The following is a 5000-nucleotide window of genomic DNA, read 5'->3' as shown; positions in this document are numbered from 1 at the left end:
CAGGCCAGCGCGCCCCATGGCCAGTCAGGGGGCACCCCCCTAAAGAGCAATAAGTGTCATTGAAGCTCTGGCAGGGGGAGACACTACTAGGTCCCAGCTGTCACCCCCCCTCTAAAAAATTCATTTCTTGGTATTTTGAGCTGAAATTTTGCACAGAGGTTGGCAAAAATCCAATCCAACTTTATTAATTTTTCCAGAATTTTTCGAGGTCGGGAAGTATTTTTTTTTATTTTCCTACCATTAAAAATCGAGGAAATCGGAAAAAATAGGAACCGGCTCGGAATGACCCCAAATTCAGTGGGCAGCCTCATAAAAATATGGCTGATTTTACTGGATTGATTTCATGTGGAAAGCACGACGTTTTGTTGTAGGAATGCGGGAACCCCGGCGGCTCGCCTGCCGCGGCCAGCGACGTCGGGCTGGCCCCTGCAGCGCCTAGCCTCTCCCACGCGGGGGGCAGGCCAGAACGCGGGGGGCCAGGGCCCGAAGGCAGCCCCCCCGCGGGCGAGAGAGCAAGCCAGCAGGGGCTGTCGCCTGCCGCGGCCAGCGACGTCGGGCTGGCCCCTGCAGCGCCTAGCCTCTCCCACGCGGGGGGCAGGCCAGAACGCGGGGGGCCAGGGCCCGAAGGCAGCCCCCCCGCGGGCGAGAGAGCAAGCCAGCAGGGGCTGTCGCCTGCCGCGGCCAGCGACGTCGGGCTGGCCCCTGCCGCGGCCAGCGATGTCGGGCTGTCGCCTGCCGCGGCCAGCGACGTCGGGCTGGCCCCTGCAGCGCCTAGCCTCTCCCACGCAGGGGGCAGGCCAGAACGCGGGGGGCCAGGGCCCGAAGGCAGCCCCCCCGCGGGCGAGAGAGCAAGCCAGCAGGGGCTGTCCGCGCGTCGCGCAGCGCGGCATGGCTGCGGGGGCCGCGCGCGCGCGCCCAAGCGCCCAAGGGCCCCCAAGGGCCCCAGGCCCTCAGGCCCCAGCGCCCCAGCGCCCAGCGCGGGCGGGCGCGCGCGCGCGTGTGGTCTTTGAGGGGCGCCGGCCTGGTGGCTCCCTAAAGAGCAATAAGTGTCATTGCAGCTCTGGCAGGGGGAGACACTACTAGGTCCCAGCTGTCACCCCCCCTCTAAAAAATTCATTTCTTGGTATTTTGAGCTGAAATTTTGCACAGAGGTTGGCAAAAATCCAATCCACCTTCATTAATTTTCCCAGAATTTTTCGAGGTCGGGAAGTATTTGTTTTAATTTTCCTACCATTAGAAATCGAGTAAATCCGCAAAACTAGGAACCGGCCCGGAATGACCCCAAATTCAGTGGGCAGCCTCATAAAAATATGGCTGATTTTACTGGATTGGTTTCATGTGGAAAGCACGACGTTTTCTTGTAGGAATGCGGGAACCCCGGCAGCTCGCCTGCCGCGGCCAGCGACGTCGGGGACGCTGGCCTGCGCTGTCGAGCCCGCGAGGGCTGTCTCCGCGGCAGGCCCCCCCTGAACGGGGCACGACAGGCCACCGCGCTGGCTCGTCCAGCGTCGACAGTCCCTCGTCCAGGTTTCAGATCGCGCCAAGTCGAACCCATGACCTGCTCAAGCCATCGTGCGCTGCCGAATTCGCATCTGCGTGTAGGCTGCCATTCCACGCGGCAGCCCCTGTTTTCGTCAGCGTGCCCCCCTGACGAATTTTCCTGCCTGGCCCAGTCCAGCGTCCAGCCCCTGTTCGTCGAAAAATCTGCGCTGCCGATTTTCCACGCGGCAGCCCCTCTTTTCGTCAGCGTGCCCCCCTGACGAATTTTCCTGCCTGGCCCGGCCAGTCCAGCCCCTGTTCGTCGAAAAATCTGCGCTGCCGATTTTCCACGCGGCAGCCCCTCTTTTCGTCAGCGTGCCCCCCTGACGAATTTTCCTGCCTGGCCCGGCCGGTCCAGCATCCAGCCCCTGTTCGTCGAAAAATCTGCGCTGCCGATTTTCCACGCGGCAGCCCCTGTTTTCCTCAGCGTGCCCCCCTGACGAATGTTCGTCGAAAAATCTGCGCTGCCGATTTTCCACGCGGCAGCCCCTCTTTTCGTCAGCGTGCCCCCCTGACGAATGTTCGTCGAAAAATCTGCGCTGCCGATTTTCCACGCGGCAGCCCCTCTTTTCGTCAGCGTGCCCCCCTGACGAATTTTCCTGCCTGGCCCGGCCGGTCCAGCCCCTGTTCGTCGAAAAATCTGCGCTGCCGATTTTCCACGCGGCAGCCCCTCTTTTCGTCAGCGTGCCCCCCTGACGAATTTTCCTGCCTGGCCCGGCCGGTCCAGCCCCTGTTCGTCGAAAAATCTGCGCTGCCGATTTTCCACGCGGCAGCCCCTCTTTTCGTCAGCGTGCCCCCCTGACGAATTTTCCTGCCTGGCCCGGCCGGTCCAGCCCCTGTTCGTCGAAAAATCTGCGCTGCCGATTTTCCACGCGGCAGCCCCTCTTTTCGTCAGCGTGCCCCCCTGACGAATTTTCCTGCCTGGCCCGGCCGGTCCAGCCCCTGTTCGTCGAAAAATCTGCGCTGCCGATTTTCCACTCCGCAGCCCCTGTTTTCGTCAGCGTGGCCCCCTGACGAATTTTCCTGCCTGGCCCGGCCAGTCCAGCGCCCAGCCCCTGTTCGTCGAAAAATCTGCGCTGCCGATTTTCCCCGACGAACCTGCAGCTGCACAAATCCGCGCTGCCACTGCCCCATTGTCTGGACCAACAGTCTTTTCCATCAAGCCCTGGACTATAAATCGTCCAGACTCATCGCCAGCACCCGCTGCCGATTCTGCCGACTTTGCCGATTTCGTCGGCGCTGCCGATTCCAACACTGCACCCACCGTGTCTAAACCAGCGCTGTTTCGTCAGCGTGTCCCCTTGACGAATTTCCCTGCCTGGCCTGGACAGTCCATCTTCCAGCCCATGTTCATCGAAAAATCTGCGCTGCCGATTTCCCCGACGAACCTGCAGCTGCACAAATCTGCGCTGCCGATTTCCCCCCCTGTCGGCATGGCTGCCGCTGCCCCGATGTCCAGACCAACAGTCTTTTTTGTCGACTTTGCCGATTTTGTCCGCGCTGCCGATTCCAACACTACCCCCTGCATCCAAACCAGCATTGTTTCGTCAGCTCTTCCCCTGACGATTTTAGCCCTGTAACAAACAGTAGGCCTCCAATCCCGCCAACGGGAGCCAAGTTGATAGGGAAGAGAATTGAATGACGCGCCTGGTCCTCGCACCCCGCCACCCGAGGGGCCTTTTTCCCGGCAGCCTCTGAAAAACTCTAGCTTTCACGGTCCTCGCCGCCCCTCACCACCATGGCAGGCCTCTAATCCCACCCATCAGCAGTTGTAGCCGATAGGGCAGTGATTTGAATGACGCGTCGCGGGCCGCCGGGTCATCTCACCCGGCCATTAATTGGAGCGTTTTTGGCTGGCCGAGGATGGGGGGATGGATCTCTTCTTCCGAAAAAGCAAACAGTACATCGGGAGTTATGTTGACGGGGCATGGAATTGAATGACCCGTCGCGGGCCGCCGGGTCATCTCACCCGGCCATCCCGGGGAGCGTTTTTCCCGGCAGCATCGGGGAAACTCTTGCTTTCACTGCCCGCTGCCCAAGTCCCCACTCGCATCGGCCCCCCGCGCCAACAAGCCAACGCTGCCGAATCGGCAGACACTGCTGCCGAATCTGCCGACACTGCCCCGCGGGCTGCCACTGCCCCAGTGTCTAAACCAGCGGTCTTTCTCATCGAGCCTTGGACTATCCAGTCCGTCCTGACTCATCGCCAGCACCTGCTGCCGATTCTGCCGACTTTGCCGATTTTCTCGGCGCTGCCGATTCCAACACTGCGCCCACCGTGTCTGAACCAGCGCTGTTTCGTCAGCGTGTCCCCTCGACGAATTTTCCTGCCTGGCCTGGACAGTCCACCGTCCAGCCCGTGTTCGTCGAAAAATCTGCGCTGCCGATTCTGCCGACTTTGCCGATTTCGTCGGCGCTGCCGATTCCAACACTGCCCGCCGTGCCTGAACCAGCGCTGTTTCGTCAGCGTGTCCCCTCGACAAATTTTCCTGCCTGGCCTGGACAGTCCATCGCCCAGCCCATGTTCGTCGCAAAATCTGCGCTGCCGATTTTCCCCGACGAACCTGCAGCCGCACAAATCTGCGCTGTCGAATCTGCCGACACTGTCCCGCGGGCTGCCACTGCCCCAGTGTCTAAACCAGCAGTCTTTCTCGTCGAGCCTTGGACTATCCAGCCCGTCCAGACCCATCGCCAGCACCCGCTGCCGATTCTGCCGACTGTGCCGATTTCGTCGGCGCTGCCGATTCCACCACTGCCCGCCGTGCCTGAACCAGCGCTGTTTCGTCAGCGTGTCCCCTCGATGAATTTTCCTGCATGGCCCGGCCAGTCCAGCGTCCAGCCCATGTTCGTCGAAAAATCTGCGCTGCCGATTCTGCCGACTTTGCCGATTTCGTCGGCGCTGCCGATTCCAACACTGCCCGCCGTGCCTGAACCAGCGCTGTTTCGTCAGCGTGTCCCCTCGACAAATTTTCCTGCCTGGCCTGGACAGTCCATCGTCCAGCCCATGTTCGTCGAAAAATCTGCGCTGCCGATTTTCCCCGACGAACCTGCAGCCGCACAAATCTGCGCTGCCGAATCTGCCAACACTGTCCCGCGGGCTGCCACTGCCCCAGTGTCTCAACCTGCGGTCTTTCTCGTCGAGCCTTGGACTATCCAGCCCGTCCAGACCCATCGCCAGCACCCGCTGCCAATTCTGCCGACTTTGCCGGTTTCATCGGCGCTGCCGATTCCAACACTGCGCCCACCGTGTCTAAACCAGCGCTGTTTCTTCAGCGTGTCCCCTCGATGAATTTTCCTGCATGGCCCGGCCAGTCCAGCGTCCAGCCCATGTTCGTCGAAAAATCTGCGCTGCCGATTCCCCCCTGTTGGCATGGCTGCCGCTGCCCCCTTGTCTGGACCAACAGTCTTTTCCGTCAAGCCCTGGACCATAAATCGTGCAGACTCACAGTCAGCACCTGCTG

This window comes from Populus nigra, chromosome 2 (genome assembly GCF_951802175.1).
Source record: "Populus nigra chromosome 2, ddPopNigr1.1, whole genome shotgun sequence".
NCBI lineage: Eukaryota > Viridiplantae > Streptophyta > Magnoliopsida > Malpighiales > Salicaceae > Populus > Populus nigra.
This window is presented reverse-complemented; position numbering follows the sequence as displayed.